Genomic DNA, 27,257 nt, shown 5'->3' with positions numbered 1-27,257 from the left:
AGAATGATTTACAGATCTGCTGTGTGAGAGTAGTAACAGTTATTTTCAGTACTGTTGTGTCTCCAGAAAGCTTCATCATCCCGGGGCATCTTCAGATAGTTCTCAGCACCCTCCTCCATCTTTCTATGCTGGAGCCCACAACACCTGCACACATATCCAGTGAAAGGGTTTTCTGTTTCTAAGTATCAATTTACCTGATGAATCAGGAGTGGAAATGGGCTCACTGAATAGCAACCTTGATAAAAGAAATAGAAAACATTTCAACCTTGTGAAACCCCAGTGCAAATTTACATGAAAGTTGTTTATATGGCTAAGAAACAAGTGCCATGTTTGCCAGCTTGTGTGTATGTCACATACCTAGGTACATCAAGGGAGTTACTGATAGACGTCTGTTTTCTCTTCTCAGATATTTGAAATTACACTTGTGCAAGCAATAATGAAGCTCTATTTTGTTAGATATTACTTAGAGATGTTATTAACCTTGTTATAGACTATCTCATGAACTAATTCTTTTCTTTGTAATTTGTATTACTTTCTTTTCTAGTTGCTGTGACAACAAACAAAGGCAGTGAAAGGAATGAAGGAAAGAAGGGAAGAAGGAAGGAAGGAAGGAAGGAAGGAAGGAAGGAAGTCATTTGGGCTTACAATTGAGGTTACAGTCTATCATGATAACCAAGTCAGGACTGCAAGAGTGTGAGACAGATGGCTGGTCACATTGCATCCACAGTTAAGAAACAGATAAACTGAACCCTGCTACTCACTTTCTCCTTCCATCCCAGTCCATGCAGTGGTGTTGCTCACATTCAGGGTGAGTATTAAATTGGGGGCTTGATTACAGTTTTAGAGGGTTAGTCTATAGTTATCATGGCTGGAAGCAAACAGGCATGACATTGGGGTAGTAGCTGAGAGCTTTACATCCGGATCCACAGCCATCAGGCCAAGAGAAGACCTAGCTTGGGCTTTTGAAACCCCTCACTCCCAGTGAGACACCTCCTCCAACAAGGCCATACCTTCTAATCCTTCCTGAACAGTTCCACTCCCTGGTGATAAAGCATTCAAATATATGGTCCTATGGGGGCCATTCTCATTCAAACGACCAAAGTCTTCCAACTTCAGTTAACTTAATCTAAGAATTCCCTCAGATATGTCCAGGCATTTGTTTCCATCAGGATTCTAAAACCCATAAAAATTGACAGTTACGATTAACCATCACAGAATTATGGAGTGATTTATCTTCCATTAATTGTAAGATAGATAGTACTGAGCTAGTTGGAGGAAGGTAAGGCATGTGGATGGTGTGTGAGGTGGAAGTGGGTGCTAAGTGAGTAGATAGTGTACTGGTTGGTTTCGTGTGTGTCAACTTGACACAAGCTAGAGTCATCAGAGAGGAAGGAGCCTCAGTTGAGGAAATGCCTTCATGAGATCCAGCTGGAAGGCATTTTTCTCAATGAGTGATTGACGGTAGAGTGCCCAGCCCATGGTGGTGCCATTCCTGAGCTTGTGGTCCTGAGTTCTAAAAGAAAGCAGGTTGAGCGAGCCAGGGGAAGCAAGTGATTAAGCAGCACTTCTGTGGCCTCTGCATCAGCTCCTGTCTCTGGGATCCTGTCCTGTTTGAGTTCCTGTGCTGACTTCCTTTAGTGATAAACAACAATATGGAAGTATAAGCCAAATAAACCCTTTCCTCCCCAACTTGTTTTTTGTTCATTATGTTTCATCACAGCAATAGAAACCCTAACTAAGGAGAGAGGTATAGAGTTGTTACAGAAATATTAAGTAAATCAGTAAACCATGGGAATTAATGATGTGGATTCAAGACCTTTACATTCTTTGATTTCTTCCTGCCTTGTTTTCTGAATTTTGTTTTCTCATTGCAGTTAGTAATAACAAATACGTTTGAATTAATTTATGGCTCTGGCTCTGGCAATTACCTTACAGCTGTCTCTAAATGTGACCAGGTGATTTCAGGTTTTAGAAAGTCAGAGTTGGGTTATATAGGGTATGGACAGCTGCTAGTGAAAATCAACGATAATGTGTGGAGAGTATGGGATGGGTATGTGTCTTAGTCACTGTTCTGTTGCTGTGAAGAAATATCATGACCAAAGTAACTCATATGAAAGAAAGCATTTAATTGGGGGAATCACAGTTTCAGAGGAGCATGCAGGTACGTGCTGAGCAGTAGCTGAGAGCTTTCCATCCTGATCCATAGTGGGGTTAGAGAGAGAGAGAGAGAGAGAGAGAGAGAGAGAGAGAGAGAGAGAGAGAGAGAGAGAGAGAAAGAGAGAGAGAGAGAGAGATAGATATGGATTTAAGGCCTACCTTCAGTGCTACACTTCCTCCAACAAGGCCACACCTACTCTAGGAAGGCCACACCTTCTAATCCTTCCAATCCTTTCAAATAGTGCCACTCCCTGATGACTAAGCATTCAAATATATGAGCCTATGGAGGCCATTCCTATCCAAACCACCTCAGCTTGTGTGGTGGCCATTGTACTGGGGAGCCCTTGGAAGATGCTGGAATTCTACTCTGTCCTAAAGGCACTGGACATACTGGAAATCACATTATTTCACTTCACTTCAGTTCAGTTACATTCAATTCCGTTGATTTTAGCTCATTTCATGCTTCAGCCAGTTGCACAATGAAAGTGGATCCAAAAATAGCACACAAATTATCAAAGGGCTCTGCTCTTAGGCAGCTGTAGTTTTGAAAGAAAACAAGAGTCTAATCTACTCATCTCTGCTCCTCCCTGGTTCTAAGACAAAAAGGAAGCTATCTTGCAATTAAAGGGGCTAGAGGTATGACTCACACAATCATGAAAGCAGCAACTAGCAAAAAACCATAACCATTATTTTGTAAAGGTAATCAAGATTTCTCAGAAAAAGATAACTTTCTTCAGAAAACCTTTTCCAAGATCAGTTCACACAGAAATCACATGAATCCTTTATTTATACTTATTCTTGCATATATGTATATTTCCTTGTTTAACATTTTTATTTTTTGAGAGTTTATTGTATTTTTAAAATTATAATTCATATTTCATCTATACTATTTTTCTGGAAATAAATAACTAAAATTAAAATGGGAAGTTAAGCATGTAAGTATGTGCTTTCAACTCACCTGACTTTGTGTTCAAATGATTTGTGTTCAAATTGGAGAATTGAATATATTGTACACACACATATATAGACACACTTATATTTATATATTATAAACCTTGTGAATACATTTTTTCCCTTACACGAATAGGAACAATAGTCTGACAAAGTTAAATTTGTAATCCTGACCCTGGAATAGGAGACAGAAAAGTTGACAGAGAGTGGACAAAATATGGGCCTGGCTGCACAAACCTAAAATCTCAGGTAACTTGGGAGTCTGAAGCAGAAATACTACAAATTCAAGGCTAGCCTGGGCTATAGAGTGAGTTCAGGATTAGTGAGCTCAAGGCCAGGCTGAGTAACTTAGTGAGAGCTTGTAATAGAAAGTTAAGAAGAGGGCTGGAGCTGTAATACAGCAATAGACTGTTTGCCTAGCACATGCAAGTCACTGGGTTCAATCCCCAATCATCCAAAATAAACCAACACATAAATACATGAGTAAAATAACTAAAAAAAGAATGCTAGAGATCATTGCATCAGTTTCAGTACAAATCTCATGCAGTTGTGAGATAGAGACACCTTCAGATGTGAAATTCAAGTGGTCTCAAATGCATTCATGATTATTGAGTTAGGTAATGGAGGCCTCAGCCAACTTTTAATAAAACCTACAACTTGTAGACTTAATGAGTTAGCCACAAACCACTGGGGATGAAACCACAGCCTGATGAAATCAGATTCATGGCTTCATTGCCTAGAGGGTGGGCTCCTTGAAAGAGCCAGGAGAATGTGCCAGGTGGAAGGGTCCCGGAAAGCTTTGGCTCTCTGGAAGCCTTCTGAGCATTGTTCCCAGAAACCAGTGGGAAGTCATTCTGGATTATTTGCTGCTCCTGTGATGATGGGATTAATGCAAGAAGATGAAGTTAGAATAATGTTCTGTAGTGAGGGGAAGGCATTTAGCAATTGTGTGTCCCTAGGAATCAGTCATACTTGAGTGAAGTGTATCTGTGAGCGCTGCTGTTGATGAAGCAGTTGTCACTTAGGAAGGGGTTGTTACGGTGCTGGGCAGGGGCTGTGTGACCTGGGAGAAGTGCAGTCTCCTGTTAGTCACACAGCTGACTTCAGGATCCACTCTCCACGGCTGATGAGCGATGGGTTCCTGGCTTCTTTTCTTTTAGCTTGAGTTGAGATTTCAGTCTTACCTGTCTGGATGAGTTCTTTTTTCACTATGGCGTATATCTGTGTGTATGTATGTACAACATGTAAATTTTACACAGATGTATGCCAGTCTTGGAAGTAGACTCTCAACTCATTCATTCATTTATTCAAATATTCACATTTAGTGCTAATAGATGCTTACAGGTTTCAGGCCAGAAAACATTCTATTTTTAAATTTTAGAGATGCAGTAGGTTGGAGGTGAATCTGGAGCTCCTGACCCATTGGTTTCTTTGTTTTGTTTTTTACTGTGTTTTAAATATTCAGAGGCATATCTTTTCTGCATGAGTTTGTGGGAAAGGAATGTACTAGAATGTACAGAGGCCAGTATGAGACCTCTCCTAGGGACGGCTCTGTGCAACTTTCTCAGAAGGCAAAGCTTAGTTACTAGCAGAGATTCTCCACTTGCTGCTGTTAGTAGAAAGGCGACGTCTGCCTACCCTGCAGGTGTTGTCCACATACCGAGGCTGCATTAATGCATTGTTTCATGTCCTGACAAACCAAAGATTGCAAACATGGTGGGCACATAGTAATTATTTCCCTGTCACAAGATGGAAATCTTGATGATGGATGGAATGTCTCCACCTTCAATTTATAAGTTGTGTGACCAAGATGTTCCTCTGGAAATAGATAAATGTCTTGTTCTGTCAAAATCCCATTATTCTGATTTATTTGGCTAACTTTTATGATGTCAAAGAAGTTACTTGATAGATTGGGATGAATTTAATCTTATTTATTATTTATTTGGATTCCTGATTAAAATTAAGGAATTGCCTAACAGCCCCCTGGAGTGAGAGTGTTGATTGTTCTTCCTCTTGTCTCTTCATTTCCAATTATTTGGGGCCAGTCTGAAAGTGGACGCCAGTTACTTTGAACTACTGACAAAGTAACTCAGTGAAACTGTCTGAGAATTGCAGGGTGAATTGTCTTAGCTCTTTTCTGAAAGTTAATGGCAAAGACATCATCGTGGTATCACCTTTTAATTACAATTTCTATTACAGCTAGCAATCTATCAGGTCCGACATGCTTCAAATTAAATTGGGGCCTAAAACTTGAAAAAGAAGAGGGCTAGCATGAAATAGATGCCTGAATCAAGTAAATTAAATGCACATGAAGATTAAATCATGTTCATTTAGCATCTCAATGTAACAAAATTAAACAAGAAAAGTAAACTTGAAGGCTTAAAAACATTAACTTCTAAAAACAGTTCCAGTTTTCAGTGTCTGAAGAGCATTCTACTGTCCTTTGCACTAACATCTGTGTCTCACGGGGTTTGAATTGTTTGTTTCTCAGATTTTAGGTTTGGCTTTACTGAGGAAAAGACACAGAAATTACCCATTATCTCTTTCAAAATAAATAAGAATTAAAGCTTATTCATTTGGTCATAAGTTTTCAACATGTGGGCCTTTCAATCTCTTTCACAGGGGTTACCTAAGACCACAACATGAAGAACTGTATTAAAGTGTCATAGCATTAGGAAAATTGAGAACTGATTTAGACCCATGAAACAGGACAGCTGACCCAAATCAGGGTTCCATGGAAATTAGCAAAGTGAACATAATCATAAGAGACATTTACCTGTAAACAGAGATATACGGGGCATTGGCTACAATATACAACAATATAAGAATGGCAAAAATGTTTGTGTTACCTCTATAGTGTTATTTACAACATTATTCTACTATTTACATTGTTAAACTTCTGGTCCAAAGTAACATTTTCTCAACATAAAATAATGCATACTTATTACAGTAAAAGTCTAAAAAGTTTAATTGCATCATTTAGATAAATTTACCTTTTTGTTTTTAAAATCATTATTGACTTGAAATACATACTTTTTTGCAAAAGTGTGGGAATTATGTTGTTGCTTTATTTATAAGTATATGTATGTAAATGTATATGTGTGTGGCATGGGTGTTCATATATTCATGTGGATTCAAAAGCATGTGTGTGACACACACATGTACACACTTGAGCACAAATATGAAGGCCAGAGAGCCTTGGATTCTGCTCAAGTGCTGTCCATATTATTTTTTTGAGACAGGATCTCTCACTAGACTAGAACTCCCAAAGCAGGGTAGGCTGGTTGGACAGTGAGCACCAAGGATCTGCTTGTCTCCACCGAGTGAACACCACTACACTTGTTTTGATTTATTCATTTTTAATGTGGATTCTGGAGATTGAACTCAAGGCCCCATGTTTTTAAGGCAAGCGCTTTTCCAACTGAGCTACTTCTCCAGCTTTTGTATCATATTATTTTTGCACATTTGTTTCTCATTTAATGTTTTATCAAGAGCATTTCCTAATACCACTATGTAATTTTCAAAGTCCGATATTTAATGACTGCCTATTTTAATATTCCATTATGTGTAAGAACTTTATTTTCTATTGTACAGTTAGTTAATATTTTCTTTTATGGTTTTTGTTTAAATAACATATATTACATCACTATAAAGGTATGTGTGTAAGTGGGTATATTGTAGTTGAAAGTTTCTCTGGTTCTGCCTTACAAATCTCTCCCACCCACGTTCCAAACAGCCACTTATAAAATAATTACTCAGAAGCTTAATATTAGTTATAAACTGTATAGCCTATGGCTCAAGCTTCTTGCTAGCTAGCTCTTTCATCTTAAATTGACCCATTTCTATAAGTCTATATGTTGCCACGTGGCTGTGGCGTTACTGGTCTGCTGACATCTTGTTGCTCTTTCAGCAGTGGGCTGGAGTGTCTCTCTCGACTCTGCCCTTCTCCTCTATCTCTGCTTGGATTTCCCTCCTGGCTATAAGCTTTCTTGCCATAGGCCCAAACAGCTTTATTTATTATCCAATGGGAGTCACACATATTCACACCATACAGAAAGACATCCCACAGCAGTATATATTAAATCACTCAAGATAGGGACTAAGTGAAAAAGAAAACTTTTTAATTTTTAGATAAAAGGTTTGATCAAATTGCCTATTATTCATCATTATTGTGTGTTGATTCTCTGGTGCTTTAAGCAGTCCTGAATACTCTATAGTAATAATGCGCAGCGGTCAGCACTGTCCTTGGGACTGTAGTGCATCTAATTCCATATTTCCACGGTGTGGATGAAAGAAGGTACAGGATAGGATGTTGTGTAGGCATTAAATTCTGGACAGAGACAGCACATAGACACTGACTGTGCAGTTTCTGAAACTCTGGACTCAGAGTGCCAGTTCAATGACTACAAGTTTATTGATTGGTTGGATTATCCATGAGTGTGCTAACATCCAGAAAAGCAGTTGAAAGATGAAGGGAAAACTGACTCAAAATGAGTATGATTAATAAACATGGGGACATGGGGAGGGGCATTGAGTTAGACAAACTGTTGCTGTGTCTCTCTCATGCTATTTCTCCCTCCTCTTCTTTCTAGTATGTAGTAATGCTCTCTCTCTCTCTCTCTCTCTCTCTCTCTCTCTCTCTCTCTCTCTCTCTCTCTCTCTCTTTCTGTGTCTATATTTCTTTTATTAACTCTCTAAAGGAACAGTGAAATATATTCTATTATAAGATACAGCAAAAAAAATAAGAGAATAAAATATCTTTTTTTAAAAGAAAAGCTGAAATTTGTTAAGAAAAAGTTTTAATGTGCATTTAAGTACAGGAGTTACAGAAGAGAGAGGGAGATGAGTTCAGGAAAAGAACAGCACCACCTGAATGTGGATGTGAGCTTTTTAAAAGCCATGTGTTCAAGCTCCTCTCAATAATGATATACATAAGTTGAGTGGCTTCTGAAGGTACAGTGTTCAGATCATTTCTATGGTCCTTCCTTTTTCTTAGGGAAAAGGGATCACAGGGTGGTTTGTAAGGTGAAATAAAGTTGGCTAGAAATTGACACTGATAAGATAAAAGGACAGGTCTCATGAACATCAAAGCAATTCTTACCCAACTAAGACACAAGGGAGTTAAGGCCCATGCTTTTACTGTGAACAACATTCACAGTCTCAGAAAGGTATGGGTTTATAGTCTGGAAAGGAAGGTTAAACTCATAGATCAGATACTCTAGGTCTTAAGCATGCCTCTTGATTCTTATTTGAAATATCTCTAATAATAATAATAATAATAATAATAATAATAATAATAATAATAATAATAAACCTAGTGTCCCTTTGTAGAAAATCCTTGCAGTGAATTCTTGTCAGAACTATTGATTCTCAGGCTGTGAAACATCAGATTCCAAAGCAATTGTCTTCTTTCCTTTTCCATGGTCCTTTAATTGTCTTTTTATCCTTCAAACACTTTGGTCCCTTAATTTTAAAGCCACGATCCATTTTCTAGAATTTCTTCGAGGTTGACCAGGGACTTAGATCCTTCCTACCCAGTGATCAAAGATCTTAGATCTTGCCTGACCTAAATGGAGATCATGAGGTCCAGGTTTGGACACTGAAAGGAATCTGGAAGAGATGATGTTATTATTTGGGGCATGAAAACAATAAGCATATAGCAGCTTACCAAGTCTAATCCTAAAATTAGCACCAAAACTATAAACCTGGAACCTTAATTTTTTTTCTGTTTTTCTGAATCAGGAGAGCAGTGATACTAATGAAATATTAAAACAACACAGAATCTGACAGGATTCAATGAGGCTTGTAAATCTTGTCTGATTTGTCAGGTATATAGAGCTTCCTACCTTAACAATGGCAACAGTCCCTCTTGTACTCAGAATCAAAGGTCTGAAGAAAACTTAGAGTATCTAGATTTTACAAATGAGAAAATGAGACTCTAAGAACCAAGGTGACCACACACTCCAAATCAGTTTCCACAGTGCTGTAGAAGACAAGACAGATTTTGATTATTAAGTTATATCAGCACTATTTTTCTATGAAGAGTCACCATGGTTTACAAAGACATGTCTGTCCCTAGTGATTCCTGAGGAGTTTATTGGCATTTCTCCAGAACTGTTACTTTCATAATCTTTTCACACAAAAAAGTGGGAAAAGAAGCCAAACCAAATTTTTAAAAGTCTTCTGTCTGTGGAATCAATTCTCCAGCCTGAAACCATTTTACTTGGGTAATCACAGATCATCATGTGACCTTATTTATCTATTTTATAGCACCAGAGATAGAAGCTAGAACTTGTTGCATGCAAGGAAGCACTCTATCACTGAGCTGCATGTAAAACTAGATCACACGGCTTCAAACACAGCCAATATGCTTATGTGTCCAGAATACAATAGCCAATTCTGACTTCTAACTATTGTACTTAAGTGAGCACTTGACACTAACTGAATGTCCAAGAAGGTAAGTCAGGGTAGTATAATAAGTTCAAAAGTTAAATCTGGACTCCCAACATCTAAACTCATTCCTTCCCTACACACAGCCCTTCAGTAAGAACGTTCTGTAAATGTTCTAGTCAGAAATGAACTTGGGTCATCTTAGACTCTTTTCTTCTCATTCCTGTTGGATTCACCTTCAACTTAATTTCCAAATCTGATCCTTGAAGTCAGCTGTCACCATTGTCAGAACCTTCCATCTTGTTTGCCAGTTTCTCCTCTGATTTCCTTATGGTCCATACCTAGCAGCCAAAACACCCCCTTACCCTCAAGACCAGAGCAAATTCTTACCGCTTGGCAGTCTTCAAGGTTCCCACATCCCTCAGAGTGTAATTACGGCTTTCCTGAGAGTCACAATACCACCGTCACTCTTTTTCTCACTCACTTTGGTCTTCCTTTAGTGAAAGTCAAGGCCATGTGATTGAGGCCATTTTTCCTTCTTGGCCACCACAAGTGATGGGAGACCACTGTTGAATTAGTGATGAGTAGCATTTAGCCCTGTAGCTTGGCTGTGATCATGTTTATCTAGCTGTAGCATGCCATCACTTCTAATATTTCTAAAGTACAGAAATAAAATAAAGAATGCTCATGGAGACCATGTAAATAACCAACTAGCTGCATCTTGGGCAGAGTGGCAATGTGTCAGCTCACCCATATTATCATAACCTGTACAGAACAGTGTTTGAGCTGGGTATTCATAAATAACAAATTAATGCAAGAGGTACCATGACAGCCAAATCCAAAAGAAAGGGGGTTGGAAATAATGTTAAAACGTACTTTGATTAAAGTCAAAGAAACTGTTAAAATGAATTTTTCTGGGTTTTGAGCTCTCTGGCTAATAAATATTACAAGAAACGTTTTGCTCTTAACTAGCATGTCTTTGCTTGTTCTTTGTAAAAATATTTGCTGCTTCAGGAGTAAGAATTATATTGTTTTTAATCTCAAAGTTCTCTTTGATCTCCTAATCAATTTAAAAAGTTTATTGTTGGTGTGGAAAATTATAGCCCAGCCCCCACCCCTACAAGGAGGAATGGATGGTCCAAGAAGCTGACATTTTAGTTTCTCAGGAAACTGCAGTGAGACCTCTCCTGTCATTTCCTTCCAGAGAAGTTGGGTTAAGATCCATACACCAGAAACAGGGGGCTGACAAAAAGGGCTCATGGCTATCTGCTTACCTTTTATGTTTCCAAAGCTTAATTATATATAATCTAAATCTCCCATTCCGTTAGTTCCTAAATATCTGTACTTGTTTTATTGTCTTGCAGAGGCCATTTTTTTTTTTTTTTGCAAAGAACTGTTAGAGACATCTCAAGTTTGTCATGTGAAAGGAATTTCTGCTAATGATAGACAAATTGTTATTTCTCCACAGAGTGCTTATTTATTGCAACAGAATAGTTTAATCAAATTTAAAATGTGAAGACATTTTTTTCATCAAGCCACAATGAGCTATCAGTCCTACACAAAGCACACTGTGCTAGAAAGAGATAATAGATTATTGAAGTTTTTCTATCAAAAAAGATTAAAAAAATATACACTAACTTAAAGGCTATATAAAAATAGGTTGCTTTCCACTTTATCAAAAAATAAATAATTCAGTTTTTTGCCTTAACTTGTAAGAGCCAAGTCTTCTCTATGGTTGATCTAACTTAACCACCAAAATAATTATTTTCTTCATTTTATAGATGAAGAAATATGGAAGCCATAAGATTTAGTAAGTTTTTCAGATAAAGTCACACAACTACTAACTGGCTGGGGCCGAATTTGAATTTTGCTTGATTCCAAATATATTACTTTCTGAACATTGCATAGTAATGTGTCTCCTCCATGCTCTTAGTTTTGTGTCAATTTAAAAAGTGTGTGTCCTATTGATTTCCCCCAACTCTTGAGTTTTAGTTTACTTTTCTTCCCTTTGTCTTTTGTAAGCATGGTATTCAAAATGCAAGGCACAGACTAGTCCGAGCTTGAGCAATTTGGGGAACTCCTGTACTCTGAAGTACTAATCTACCTTTTCCATTTAATTTAACCCACATCTTATAAAAAGCTATGGTGTACCTTGAATACAATTGCCAAAAAATTCTCAACAAAGATTGGAATCAAACTGGGTTGTGGAAAAGCCCCAACTTCTTTTAAGATACCTCAGTATAAGGGAAAAGAATTTGATTGCTAACTTGACTTTGTTGGATGCTGGTGTCTCCTCTTGTCCTGTCTTCTTGTCCTGCATGACCAGAGATTAATGTCATTGGCACATCTCTGTCAGTACTGAACATCATCATGTTCACTCCCCTTGGACCTTAGCTCTGGGGATCAGCCATATTTAGCTGCCTTCCCACTTGTGAGAGTAAAATTCTCTAGTCTGCATTAATAAGCTTGAAATAGAAGCTTTCTGGGTTCCACCTGACTATTGAACAGTCTGGAATGGAGGAGTGAGGATTGAGAAAGAACAGATATGAAAAATAGAAGCATAGATGATGTAATAGAAAAAGACAGAGACACAGAATAGCATCGGGAGGGCTCTGGGTCAATACCACAGTTTTCCTGGGTTTGTTTCTCACAGCCTTTTTATACCCAAAATAAGGAAGGCAAAAGACCTTCCCCTCTCAAGGACATCATGGTACAAACAAGTGTAAACACCTCCTTAATTCTCAAGACACCTGGTAACTACAACTTTGGCCATACATCCTGTTATCCAGCCTTGGGGAGTAACTATGCCTTTGGCCAAACATCCTATTATCCAGCCTTAAGAGGTAAAAACAAGCTTGAACTCTCTGACCTTGAGTCAGGATGGAAATCAAGTCACAAACTGGAGTCATTTGTGGGCTCCCACAGAAGCTTCCAATGTAGCCATCCACAGAGTGAGGAGCTGATTGCTGTTACAACTGGGCACTTGTTCCCCACCTCCACCTCCGGTAACGAAAGTCACTAGAGAAGTGAAGAGTGTGGTAACTTCTGTAAGGGATATTTTGATAAGCTACATCAAAAGAAAAGCAGAGAGAAGAGGGTGAAGTAAGTTTTCAGGGAAGTGAAATGATTCTGTATGATGCTAGTGTGGTGGACACAGGACACATAATAATATTTTTCTAAACTCAGATCTGTACAACACAAAGAACTAATCCCAGCATGAACCATGGACCCAAGTTATCACTATGAATACTTGATCATCATTTGTAACAAATGGACGGTATGAATGCAGGGGGTCAATTGCAGAACTGGTGTGGTAAGGGGGTATATTACTTTGTACCTTATGCTCATTTTTTTTCCTGTAAACCCAAAGCAATTTTATTTTAAAGTCTGCTGTTTAAAGTTCTGCTTTTTCAGGGTGAGATTGCTGTTTTGTTTTTGAGACAGAGTTTTTCTACATCGCTCGGGCTGGCCTCAAACTCACAACCCACCTGCGTCAGCCTTGAAAATGCTGACATAATAGGTGAGTGCCTTCATACTGTGTTAAAGTTCATATTTTAAAAAAAAAGGAAAGAAGAGTGCCCCCTAGTCACAATAGATGCATAATTCAGTAACAGCGGATGACCATGCCAAGGTACCTTCCCAGAAAAGAGAAATAAAACCACAGGGCTTCTGTTTTTGTACATCAATAAGTTCGTGGCCACAAATAATAGATCTAGGCAATTAAGGAGAGAAGTTTTTTTTGTTTATTCAATTTTTATTTCATGTAAGTCAGATAATATGCACAAATTCAATGTCTATTAAAAAATAAACCTAGTAATCAGAATTTAAGATATTAACTCTGTGACACATTTGAGTAGAATTTATAACATTTTAGGAAACTGAGCCACACATATAGATAGAAATCAGAAAGGGAAGCTAAAGCATCCCAGATCAACCTCTTTATATTTCCTATACGATAAATACCATACAATTTCCTACTTGGAAGCAAATTTATAAATTGAATACATCAATAATACTTGCCCTTTCCAGTATTTTTGCTACAATGTTCATGCTAAGTAATGTATGGTATTTAAATATTAGCTTACCATCATATTTTGAGTATCTTTATTTTAATTTTTTTATTAAAACTATCGCAATTCAAACAGATAGGACATACATTATTCTGGGATTATTTAAAGTTCTTTTTTTTCCCTTACATTGATTTTTTTTAATTTTATTTTTCTTTATTAAGAAATTTTCTACTTACTCCTCATGCTATCCACAGACCCCCCTTCTCCCTCCTCCCACCCTCCAGCCCTCTTTCCCAAGCGACCCTGCATCCCACATCCCCCAAATCGAGGTCTCCTATGGGGAGTCAGTAGAGTCCAGCTCACTGAGCCTAGGCAGGTCCAAGCCCCTTCCCATTGCACCAAGGCTGTGCAAGGTGTCACACCACAGGCACCGGGTTCCAGAAGCCTGCTCATAGACCAGGGACAGATCCCAATCCCCCTGCCTGGGTGCCCCCCAAACAGTTCGAGCCAAACAACCATCTTCCGTGTCCAGAGGGCCTAGTCCAGTCCCATGGGGGCTCCACAGCCACCAGTCCACAGTTCATGGGTTTCCACTATTATGGTCCATCATCTCTGCACATTCTCCCATCATGATCTTGACGTCCCTCGCCTGCAGTATCTCTCCTCTCTCTCATCAATTGGATTCCTGGAACTCAGCGTGGTGCCTGGCTGTGGATCTTTGTATCTGCCTCCATCAGTCACTGGACAAAGGCTCTATGATGACAGCTAGGTTATTTGCTAGGCTGGCCACCAGAGTAGACCGGTCCAGGCACCCTCTGGACCACTGCCAGCAGACCAAGGTGGGGTCAACCTTGTGGATTCCTGAGAGCCTCCCCAGCACCCTGCCTCTTCCTATTCCTATAATGTCCTCATCTATCATGGTATCTTCCTCCCTGCCCTCCCACTCTGTCCCTGTTCCAGCTTGACCCTCCCATTTCCCCTATGTTCTCATCCCCCACTCCTTGCCCTCTGCCACCCCCCACACACCTAGTCCACTCATGTAGATCTCATCCACTGAGAGAAGATGTTTTATCATTTAACACATTCTAGAGGATACTGGTTGGGACTGGGGAGATGACTCAGCAGTTAAGAGTGATTGTTGCTCTTTCATAGGTCCTAAATTTTATCCCTGACACCTACTTCAGGTACCACACAACCATCTATAACTCTAGCTCTAGGATACCCAACACTTTCTTTTGGTCTGTACACAAAGGGGGTGGGGTGTCATACACACATATAAATAATAGAATAGCATCTAGGTTGTTTCCAGGTTCTGGCTATTACAAACAATGCTGATATGAACATAGCTGAGCAAGTGCCCTTGTGGTATGATTGAGCATTCCTTGGGTATATGTCCAAGAGTGATATGGCTGGATCTTGGGGGAGATTGATTCTCAAATTTCTAAGAAAGCGCCATAATGATTTCCAAAGTGGTTGTACAAGCTTGCATTCCCACCAGCAGTGGAGGAGAGTTCCCCTAGCTCCACATCCTCTCCAGCATAAGCTGTCTTCAGTGTTTTTGATCTTAGCCACTCTGACAGGCATAAGGTGGTACCTCAGAGTTGTTTTGATTTGCATTTCCCTGATAATTAGGGATGCTGAGCAATTCCTTAAATGTCTTCCAGCCATTTGAGTTTCCTCTGTTGAGAATTCTCTGTTTAGTTCTATAGCCCATTTCTTAATTGGACTGTTGGGCATTTTGATGTCTAATTTCTTGAGTTCCTTATATATTCTGGATATCAGTCCTCTGTCAGATGTGGGATTGGTGAAGACCTTTTCCCATTCTGTAGGCTGTTGCTTTGCCTTGTTGACTGTATCCTTTGCTCTACAGAAGCTTCTCAGTTTCAAGAGGTCCCATTGATTGATTGTTTCTCTCAGTGTTTGAGCTACTGGTGTTATATTTAGGAAGTGATCTTCTTCAACTGAAGAATGGATAAATAAAATGTGGTACATATACACAGTGGAATACTACTCAGCAGAGAAAAACAATGACATCATGAGGTTTGCAGGCAAATGGATGGATCTAGAAAAAATCATCATGAGTGAGGTAACCCAGACTCAGAAAAACAAACATGGCATGTACTCACTCATAGGAGGATACTAGATGTGGAACAAGGATGACTGGACTGCTACTCACATCACCAGGGAGGCTACCTGGAAAACAGGACCCCAAGAAAGACACAGGAATCACCCAATGACGGAGAAATGGATGAGATCTATATGAACAGCCTGGACATGAGTGGGGGTAATGAAGGTCGAGGGTCGAGGGAAAGAGAGCTTGGGAGAGCGGGAGATCTCAGCTGGATCAAGAACAGAGAGGGAGAACAAGGAATAGGAGACCATGGTAAATGAAGACCACATGAGAATAGGAAGAAGCAAAGTGCTAGAGAGGCCCACAGAAATCCACAAAGATACCCCCACAATAGACTGCTGGCAATGGTTGAGAGACATCCTGAACTGACCTACTCTGGTGATAGGATGGCCAAACACCCTAATTGTCATGCTAGAAACCCCATCCAGTGACTGAGGGAACTGGATGCAGAGATCCACAGCCAGACCCCGGGTGGAGTTCCGGGAGTCCAACCACCTAGAATTATTCCAGAGCTTATACATTGTAAATAGCTATCAATAAAGATGTTCAAGAACCTCTGTGATGTTGGCTTAGAGTTCTTAGGTACGTGTTCAGGAGTGGTAGAGCAGGATTATGTAGAAGTTCTATTTTTAGTTTTTATGAGGAAACTGATCCCCATATGAGTTGTACCAATTTATGTTCTCAGCAGTGGTATGTAAGGGTTCTTTCTTCTTCATTCATTCTTGCCAGGATTTGTTACTTACTTTCTTATTGATAGTCATTCCGACTGGAGTGAGACAGAACACTAATGGTGTTATAATTTTCATTTCTACATGGGTAAGGATGTTGAACTTTCTTCATGTCTATGGGCCATCTGATCTTCATCTTTCGAGAACTTTCCCTGTGCTTGTTGGCTGATCTTCTGATACCATCTATTCACTTAACATGTCTACTTATCGATGTAATTGTTTGAGGCTTTGACATTTAGCTTTTATTTTAATTCTTCCTGTGTTCTAGATGATAACCCTTAGATATATAGCTACTGCACTATTCTTCTATTCTGTGGGCTGCCTGTTCACACACTCACCTGTTTCCTTTTCTCTGCAGATGTGTTTTAATGTCATGCAACTCCATTTCCTGATTTTTGTTTTTATTTTCTGACTTACTCCTTTTCAAAACGTTCTTGCCTGTATTTTGAAGCCTTGTCTTACACATGTCCTCTAATAGTCCCAAGTTTCAGGTCTTATGCTAAGGAATTCCATCCATGTAGAATCGCATTTTGTACAGGGTGAGATACAGATTGAGATTCATTCCTCTACATGTCCATGGCCAATATTCCCTGTACCATTTGTTGAAGAGGCTACGTTTTCTCCAGTGTAATTTTATTTTTTTTGTAATTTTTGTAAAAGATCAGGTTGGTGGCTGTATCTGTGTGGATTTATTTCTGAGTTCTTTTTATACTATTCCATTGATCTACAAGTTTGTTTGGGGGCCAATACCATGATGTTTTTGATATTATGACTTGAAGTCATGGATGGTGATTCCTCCATTATTGTTCTTTTTGCTTATGATTATTGCGTTGGCTACCCTGGTTCCTTTGTGACTCCATGTGTGTGTGTGTATATAGGATGGTGAGCTTATGGAGCCCAGAGGTTCCTTAGTTTTATTACTCTCTACCTTATTTTTTGAGATCATGTCTCTCACTGATATTGGATCTCACTGTTTTAGAGAATATGTCTAGCCAGAGAGTCCTGGTATTCTGTCTCTAGTCTTTAATATGGGATTTCAGATACACACAACTACATCTGCCTTTTGCATGGATGGTGGGAATCAAACTCAGGTTTTCACATGAGCAGCAGATGCTTTACCCACTGAACTTCTCTCAACTTCCTCTCTGATTGATCTATGTATCACTAAATAGTATATTTCCCATTGTCCATGAGTTCATATAATTTGTAGCTTTTTCTTTCTGTTTTCTTTTTGTTGTTACTGTTCCACTATAAGCAGAAATTGTTTTTATATTATAAAATATAACAAAAAATTATAACAAGAAATTATTTCCCTCTTCTTGTATTGTTAAGAATTAATTTGTGTCTGAAAATATTATGTATTTTAGAGAAAGTTCCGTGAACTGCTGAGAAAAATGTGTATCCTATGACATTTGAATAGAATATGCTGTAGCTGTCTGCTAAATCCTTTTTACCTACAGTGTCATTTAGCTCTGATGTTGCTTTGTTGATTTATTTTTTTGGTGTGCATGGGGCATCCTGCATGACCTGTCTTTGGGGATAGTGGAGAATTGACGTCACCTTCTCCTTTTGTGTGGAACTCAATGTCTATCCTAATCTAGCAGTGCTTGTTTTATGAAGTTGGGTTCCCCCAACATCTAGTATGTTCGTGTTTAGAGTTTTATATGGCCTCGGTGGATTGTTCCCTTAATTAATACGAGGTGCTCTTCTTTAGCTTGTCTCCACCTGAGCTTTTAATTCTTTCTGCTCCTTAAACCTTCTCTCCTTTAGTAAATGGCATGTCTTTTCTTCTAATTACTTAAACCAAAATCTTGATCCTCTTATTGAAATAACCGCCCCTGGGAGCTTGTAAGAAGCAAAACCATGTTGTTGCCTAATGCGTGTCTCCCTGCTAATTCTCTGGCATTGGCACTAACATTTCAGCTTTCTTTCTTGTCTGTTTCTGGATTGAATGGTCTTTTCTTCAGAGCTAGAGCACTGGCCAGAAATACAGATGGAATTTGGATGGTTGTTAGGTTTCTGCATTTGACACCACCCCTCCCCCATTTGCTGTTTCTAATGAAGATTCAGAAAAGTACAGTATATTCAGTAGGAAAACAAACTCTGAGGAGATTCATTTACGAAAAACAAGGTAGTTTGTGAAAATTCTAAATAGGAAACTCTTTGTAAAATTTCATTCCTTCATACATATATTTCTAGTTATGTAAAATAGAATGGAAATTAAACAAGGAAATATTTCAGGATCTTAGTGTCAAACCATGGGTTGTTAGCTATAGAATTAACCCCAACAAAAACATTGCACTGAGTGTAGGCCCAGGGGTATGGAAGATTTCATTTAGATAGAAATGAACATAAAAGACAGAGATGGTGAATTAATTTCACCATTAAAGATGCTGTCATTTTCTGTGTGAATAAATGAAAGAGAATAATTGTATTATATTCAGAATGCTTAGAAAAGTATTTTTTAACTTTATAATGAGAGCATTGTGTCTGGATATCTGAACACATTGTTGTGAGGCATTTATTTCCCTGGTCCTTCATGTGTCACTGGAACCTTTTCATGTGAAAAAGCTGCAGAAGTTTAGAGTTTTCCTCAGCAACTCCTCATTAATCGCACCCCTGTACAAGAAGTACACCTGACCAGGCTGTTCACTCCTCAACCATGAGAGTGCAGTTATGGAGAAACTCTGAGCTATAGTTTAGTTTCTTTCCTCTAATATCCTCCTATCTACCAGTCCCTTAGGTCTTTTCCTGATGTATTAATTCACGGTGATACAGAGAATAAAATAGTTAAAGGAATTTTAATAACCTGACAAATATAATAATCAATCCAAATATTATATATAGAAATTGTAATTGCCTTAAATAACACAGCTAAAAGGTACTCCAAAAGTTGTAATTATTTCTAATTGCCGTACTGCTTATGCCCATTAACAAGACTGCTAGATGTCACCAAATAATAGACAAAAATAATATAGCGTCACATGAGATGAATAAAACATGTAAGAGAAGTTTCATTTGAGCACTTTCTCACAATAAATGTCAAGGGATCAATACATAAGGTATAAACCTAAGTAAATGATCTATAAATTCATGTTAAACACTGTGTTCCAGAAGGAGATAAAAGGAAAGAAGGTGTTTTGAAATGGATAACTGTTTTTTTTTTACACATTTTATTGATGGGCACATTTAAAACAGAAGACAATTAAATGTGACAAGGTCGGGCTTGATGCACGCATTGAAACCTTCAGTAGTCTCTTCATAGTCCTAATATACTTGGGGAAGTACATGACCTTTAGATCATCTCTACTGTTGTTTCAAACAAGACATAGAAATTGACATGCGTACATGAGACAGTATAGGAAGACAAGGAAAGTTATGGAGACATGGGAAGGGAGAGGAGTCCTCCACCCCAGAGTCTGGATGAGGATTCTCATTGGCTGAGTCAAGAGTTCCAACACAGTTAACAACACTTGCTTAAGCCTTTTTCTCCTTCCAACTCCAAATATTCAATTGTCTAGTACCTTACCAGAAGCCCATCAAAGAAAAAGGACATGACCCAACCCACTTTGCAACTTACTGGCTCCTGGTTTTATCATATCAGGTTGTAATTCCGTGAAGAAGCCACCCTACATTCTTGATTATTGAATAGAGGAATAGAGAAGAGAAGAAGGTTGGTCGCTTTAAAGACCTCTGAACAATGACATTCCCAAAGCTTCCTATGCACAGTCACAACATAGATGCTTAACTGTGACTCTCCTTTAAGAAATATACACCTTATTAAATCTATACCTTATTAAGAAATCTGAAACTTTTTCTTCTCTTGAGCACCTCTCTTTCTGTTAATATTTTTCTAGAAATGTGTTAAATTTTCTTCTTAATAAACTGCTACTCAGAGGGCTGGAGAGATGTCTCAGTGGTTAAGAGCACCTGCTATGTTTCCAGAGGACCTGAGCTCAGTTCCTAGCAACCATGCAGAGCAGGAAAAAAAATGAAAGAGAAAAAATTTCAGGTGCACTGGACTCTGTAACTATGAAGGATTTATGCACTAAAACCCATAAAATAAACATATATACTACTTTCAATGTGTCTATTAATTTTTGAATTTTGAACACTATATTTTAATCATATTCTTTCCCCTCCCCCACTCCTCCCAGATCATTCCAACCTCCCTACCCATCCAATTTTATGTTCTTTTTCTTTCTTGAAAAACATAAAACCAAACCAACCAAGAAAACAAAAACCAAAGGCAGACACACACACACACACACACACACACACACACACACACACACACACACGCAATGGAGTCAGTTTTGTGTTAGCCAACTCCTCCTAAACATGGGGCATGTTCTGAAGTGTGTTTGATATACCCAGTGACCAAAACTGATTTTCCCTCTCCCAGTAGCTATCAATTGTAAATAGCTTTTTATCTGTGGGCAAGACTGTATGTTCTCTTCCTGATCCTGGTGCTGGAATTTTGTCTGACTTGAGTCTGAACAGGTCTTGTGCATGCTGTCACAGTCTGTGAATCCATATGGACACCAGTCCTCTTGAGTCTGGAAACTACTGCTTCCTTGAAGTCTGTTTTCACACTTAGCTTATCACAATGTTTCCAAAACAGTTAATACTAGGACTATTAATTAAAAAGTAACAAGTAAAAGAATAAAATTGGTAAAGATTATGAATAAGTAATTCATATGATCAAATGCTACTGGTCAATAAAAGCAGATCTAGAATCTAAGATGGTGCTGAGTTTTATCAAGACAGGATAAGCATTTTTTTAAAAGAATTTCTAAATATTGGATGTGAGATGTGAATTTTATAGAATTTGAGAGGCATGTAAATCATCAGAGAAAAGAGAATCAACTTTACTATGGATGAGGAACTCTTCTTTAATTTTGCCAAATACAAATAGACAATATTATAACTATAATTCTTGCTTAATAACTGTTTGGAAAATGATGAGGATGTTGTTCTGTATGCTGTAAATATGTGTTGCTCTGATTGGTTGATAAATAAAGCTGTTTGGCTAATGGTAAGGCAGAATAAGTTTAGGCGGGACATTCCAAGGAGGAATGAGAAAAGCAGAACAGAGGAGACACTGCCAGCCGCCAGCAGAAGCATAATGTAAACTACTGGTAAGCCAGGAGCCACATGACTAAGCATAGATTTATAGAAGTGGATTAATTTAAGATATAAGAGCTAGCTAGCAAGGAGCCTGCCGTGGCCATAGTTAAAAATAATATAATATGGGTCTGAGCGGCTGCAGAACCACGGGTTCGCAGGATCAGGAAACTGACTACAAGGAATCTATTCCCAAAAGACAAGACACATAAGGATACATGTCAAGACACAGGAAAGCTCAAGGACTACATGGATGGTGATATCAGTGTGCATAGCCACGGAGAACTGTCAGTCTAATTCCCCCATCACTCTTAAAAATTTCCATTTCTGCAATAATTTATTTCCTGATTACATACATTTTCAACCTAGTTCTAGCACGTTTCTAAATACTTTTCCAAGGAAGTTGAAGTAGCTCTTGGAAACCATAGCTCCATATCTCCCATTTATCTGTTCTTAAGACATTCCCCAAAGAATATTCCAGCAGTCTATATTCCAGGAGGTCTACGTGTACTAGGCACAGACCTAGCACTTATCAAGGGAGGCAAGACTTGCACATGCCTGACTACTGAAGTCAGTGTCAGACAGTCCACAACTATTTACATACCAAGAGCTGTTGGTGTAGCCTTTGTGGTTGAATTCTGCAAACCAAGCTTCCCATGAGGAGTTGATTTCCCTCTTGTTTCCTGTATTTGAGATATTCAGTTTAGGATAAGTTGGCAGTGTGTGTGTGTGTGTGTGTGTGTGTGTGTGTGTGTGTGTGTGTGTGTGTTATTCTATGATGAAAAAGAAAAGCAATTCTCCTGAAGGCTGAGGTTGTGCCCTCCAGACCTTTCTTTTCACACCTCTTTTCTAGTTCTTTATGGAAGTGTATATGTATGTATGTGTCAAAATATTGTTTTCTTCCAAATATTGTTTGTGCAGTAAGGGCCTGTTCTATAAAATCTTACTTTTCTTTTTGGTATAGAAAAAAGACAGGAAGTAAACAATTGTAATTCAGAGATTTTTCCCATTTCCTGACCATTGTCAACTTCATTTCCACCTTGTCATTTTCTCCTTTCCTTAACAGTCTTGACAAAAGAGACACAAAAATTGTATCAGTCAATTATCTTTGAGGTAGAAACTCTGCTGTCATTTACCCCTCAGCTTATGCTCAGATTTCCATGCATCAGAGCTAAAGCCCACAGGGCTCTCTCAAGCTCCTTTAAAATTTGCTTGGTCGTTTGCCAAGGTGCCCTGTGGTTGCAGAGACTATCTCCAGGACTGTTGCTTCATCCATAGATGCTTATGCTGGATGATAACGCTGGGACATCTAGTTCTATTATTCGGTGGTCTTTTCTGAGATAGTGTGAAGAGAAGCCTGACAAAGAAGGACATTCTTCCCTTTGGTGATACATAAAGATAGGATACAGTTAATATACAATTAAAACAATTCTGTTTTATTTATTAGGAATTTGCCAAGAGATCATATCTTATATATCCTTGCCATGCATGTACAAACACAAACAGGTAATTATATGTAGGAATGCATGTTAATTATTTGATTGTGGTAATTATTTCACAATGTTGCTACTTTAAAAAGTTTGAATATTTTAAGCTGTCAATTATATCTCAGTAAAGATGGAAAAATTTCCAGCCATATTTCCTCCTAACTTCTTTCTGTCCTTGGCTCTTACATAAAAAAATCTGTATTATATAATATTAAATTTCTGTGCTTATTATATGGCCAAGCATATACACGTATCCAAGGCTAGCCTCAATCTTGCTATGTTGCTGAGGATGGCCTTGAACTTCTGATTCTCTTGCCTCTAACTCCCCAATGTCTGGATTATAGGCCTGCACACCACCACCTGTGTTTATGCAGTGCTGGGATTGGAACTCAAGGCTTCACCTGTGCTAGTAAGGACACTACTAACTAAGCCACACCCCTTGCTCTGCATCTACCCTTTATGAAGGATGCCCTTTTACTGTATAAGCTTTCAGTCCAGGAGCCCAAGGCTTGAATTACATGGAATTCACAGGTCATCCAACTTTTCAGCGTGTGTCTCTTGGAAAGTAACCTTATCACTCAATTCTTCAAAATTTACCACAGAGATCAGAAATATAGTCTGTTGGAATACATATTAAGTACCAATTTAAATAAAGATTTGTAAAGATCTTCTATGCTTGGGGATGATCTGTCAGTTATTGGTAAGCATAAGTATTGAACAGGTGTGGAGTGGAGAGCAGTGCATTTAGGGAAGGTTCTCCTTGGAAAGGGAAGGAGTTTTCTTAGTCATCCACACTGATAGACTCCATAGGTGATGGATTGCTTTTCCTCACACTTTTTAGTTGGAAGTGTAGCTTCATTGGACTGTCACTTGAACTTATATCACAGGGAAGACTTTCAAAGTCTTTTTTAAAAAAAGGTACTAGTGTAATACACCTAGGCATGCCTTATAAAAAACTAAAACACAGCTGGCCATCATAAAATGACAGTTTTTCCATATCCTGAAGACTATTTAACTGCACCAATACCACCAAATCAAATACCAAGAGAAAAAGAATATGGTAAGAAAGAAAGAAAGAAAGAAAGAAAGAAAGAAAGAAAGAAAGAAAGAAAGAAAGAAAGAATGAATGAATGTAATTACTCCACAAGAAAGCCCTGTTAATGGAATCCTTGCTACTGGGAACCTGAGAGGTTGGTTAGAAAAGTCAGTCTTTAAAACCTGATTGTTCAGCAAGTGAGGAGTTATAATGGACACTTTTCAACAAATTCACATGGCCATGGTCCACTCTTTCATAGGTAAGCATAATTTTAAAATTAAAATGTTCTGACCAGCCAAAACTACATTGTAAACTGGATTAAGCCTGTTGTTTCTAAGTAACTGAATGAATAAACAGCCAATAACATCATAAAGTCCTACAAGGACAAGTCTATGGTGATTTCATGTTTACTGGATTATATTTTATGTGAAACATTTTTGGTAGTGTGTGCATGTTTTAGATCTTGGGTTTAGCAAGCACAGACTCTCTTGTCTTGTAGGAAGCCAATGTCATTTATGCTCATTCCTGTCATTTGAAAGCCTGTGAGCTTTTACATCTAATTCTTAACACAGTAGTTGGTTTTTGGCATAGAAATTCAACTTGCTTTAAAAACATTTGATTTTACCTAAATTCTCCATAATTGGCTGATCTCCGGTTCCTCCTATAACACCACTTTCCCTCTTAGTCCACAGGATATCCACACCTCTTCTTTTCTGTTTCAGGAGCCTGTAGGTGAGGTTTGGAAGACACTACTTGCCTGCTGCCTGGACTGGACCATCATAAACCAACTTGTGCTTGTGTTGATTAAGGCAAAAACCATTGACAAGGGACCAGGAAAGCCCTCAGTTTTAAGGAGATAAAGAGCTGAAAGTTAAAAAAACCAACAGTGTCAGTGAGGTTAGTGGGATTTTATTTCCTGATGGGAAATTATATGCATTTGTGTGAATAGGAAACCTCATGTATCTCATTCAATGAAGTCTAATGTAAAAATTAAAGCTCCTAGAAAGGACAGACACACAGTACCTAAGAATAGTCACCATGTGTGAAATGATGCATGCTCCCGAAATCTGTCTCTCTAGGAGGATGTTGTTTTAAACTTTTAAATTAAATATTGCTTTGCATTGATCCCTCACTGTTTCAAATATCTCAGGGTAGTTTATTCAAATTGTTTTAAAGACTCTGAAGCATTATAACAAAAATATTAAACCAATAATGAGTGTTCATATTTAATTAAAATTAAACCAATAGTGTTACTCATTTGAAGATGTAGCAGGAATCTTAAAAAGTCTTATTAATAAAACAAACCTGAGCCAGGTATTGGGGTGAACTGGAAGATCAGAGAACCAGAACAAGCCACAGCTACCTCACCTCGCCAGAATCCTCAGCTGGTCTTGTTTCCTCAGACTGGAGGCCTCTGAGTCCTCATCCAGAATGGGTCTCAGCTGAACTGCTGCTCAAAAGCCTGAATGCTTAACCAGGCCAAATGCTTAACCAGGCCAAATACTTCCAATTCCTTGTCCTCACCCTTATATATCTTTCTGCCTTCTACCATCACTCCCTGGGATTAAAGGCTCGCTTTCTGGGATTAAAGGCGTGAGTCACCATGCTTGGCTGTATCCTTTAACACATGGATTTTTTGCCTAGCTCTGCCTCCCAAGTGCTGGTATTAAAGGCGTGTGCTACCACTGCCTATCCTCTATTTTTAATATTGTGGCTGTTCTGTCTCTGACCCCAGATAAGTTTATTAGGGTGCACAATATTTCGGGGAACACAATACCACCACATTTCCCCTTTTTTTGTCTAAAATTAAAAAAAGATTATAACTAATGCAAGAAAAATTATATCCAGTAAGGATCTTGCCCATGTGAGCTATCACATTTCAATCCAGAAGAAAAGATGCTGTGGGGGCAGGCAGAATTAACTAGTGATCACAATGTTACAAGATCTGTTCCATAGAAGTTATTTTATATGAGAAGTTTAATACAGCAACTTTCCTTCCTTATCTAATTTAAAGATACTTTCTATGAAGGTTTAGAAAGAGAACCATTGAGTAAGCATGTATGTCCTGTATGGGAACAAAGCCCCTAGCTCTTGTTGATTCCATGAGACTCCAGAGGTTGGGTTTGGCTGTTCCTCACAGCCCTTCAGCTACATATGGGATGAGACATGAGATTAAATACTTCTGAAACTTAACTAAACAATTCCATGATATGCAACCAACAGGTACGGCTTCTGCTTTTTCTGGACACAGTGATTGACCTGGAGGAGCAAGGATAATAGGTAAATCTCTCCTGGCAACTTGGCTCATATTCCTACAACTTGGTTACAGAAAAGTTGTTTTTATTACTAGGAACCTATGCAATGTACTATAGGAATAAAAAAAATCAGAGAATTCCTTAGAGAAAGTGGTTTTTTTTTGTTTTGTTTTTTGGTTTTTTTTTTGTGATAGGGTTTCTCTGTGTAGTTTTGGTACCTGTCCTGGATCTCACTCTGTAGACTAGACTGGCCTCAAACTCACAGAGATCTGCCTGGTTCTGTCTCCTGAGTGCTGGGATTAAAGGCGTGCGCCACTACTGCCTGGCAAGAAAGTGGTTTTTATCTTAAAGACACCAAAGTAATGCTCCCCTCTTCTGTCAGCAGTATAAATCTCAGCTAAAACAGGGATAAGGATAACAAAAGTCTGAATGAGAGATCCAGAATTAATCATATATTTTTAAAGACTCAAACATAACCATGAGATGGTGCTGTGACTTATAATGATAGCAATAAAAATTTATGGTCATTTAATTTTTAATAAATTGAGCCCTAAAGCAAGAGCTTTGGGCCTCAGCAAAGATTTCACTCTAGTGACATTTCTTCAATGGTTAAATAGCTTATGATTTCTATAACAGATTCGGCCAAATCATTCTCATAGTCAATTTTCTTAGCGCACAAAGGAAAATGAGTTTATAAGAACCATGAGCACCTTGAGCTTGGGCACAGTGTAGATAAACCACCAGGCTCAGGAAATCTGTAATAAGTTATAAGGCTAGCCAGTCATCTGGGAACAAAATGTCTTGCCCTTGTCACCATGGCTGGTCCTGAATGGAATGGATGTTTCCATCACACACCAGACTCTTCTGTTGTCTATAGACCCAGACTCAATTATGGAGCTGACATATCCGGTTTGTCTGAGATTTTCTAAGAACATCAAGAATAATAAAGTCTGCCTTAGCTCTCAACTTACTCCTTGGAATTCTC

The 27,257-nt window shown here is 38.5% G+C and overlaps 1 long non-coding RNA gene across 1 annotated transcript; it reads left to right on the top strand.

The window, feature by feature from the left end:
- The first annotated feature begins 586 nt into the window (after positions 1-586).
- LOC128104444 (uncharacterized) lies at positions 587-26,311 on the top strand. Its single transcript, XR_008216005.1, has 3 exons — positions 587-808; positions 24,740-24,914; positions 26,241-26,311. It is a non-coding gene; the product is annotated as an uncharacterized LOC128104444 (long non-coding RNA).
- The last annotated feature ends 946 nt before the right edge of the window (positions 26,312-27,257 follow it).

This window comes from Peromyscus californicus, unplaced genomic scaffold (assembly GCF_007827085.1).
Source record: "Peromyscus californicus insignis strain IS unplaced genomic scaffold, ASM782708v3 Scaffold_8__1_contigs__length_139910024, whole genome shotgun sequence".
Taxonomy (NCBI): Eukaryota; Metazoa; Chordata; class Mammalia; order Rodentia; family Cricetidae; genus Peromyscus; species Peromyscus californicus.
Note: the sequence above shows the minus strand (reverse complement) of the source record. Positions and strands in the feature narration are given on the sequence as shown.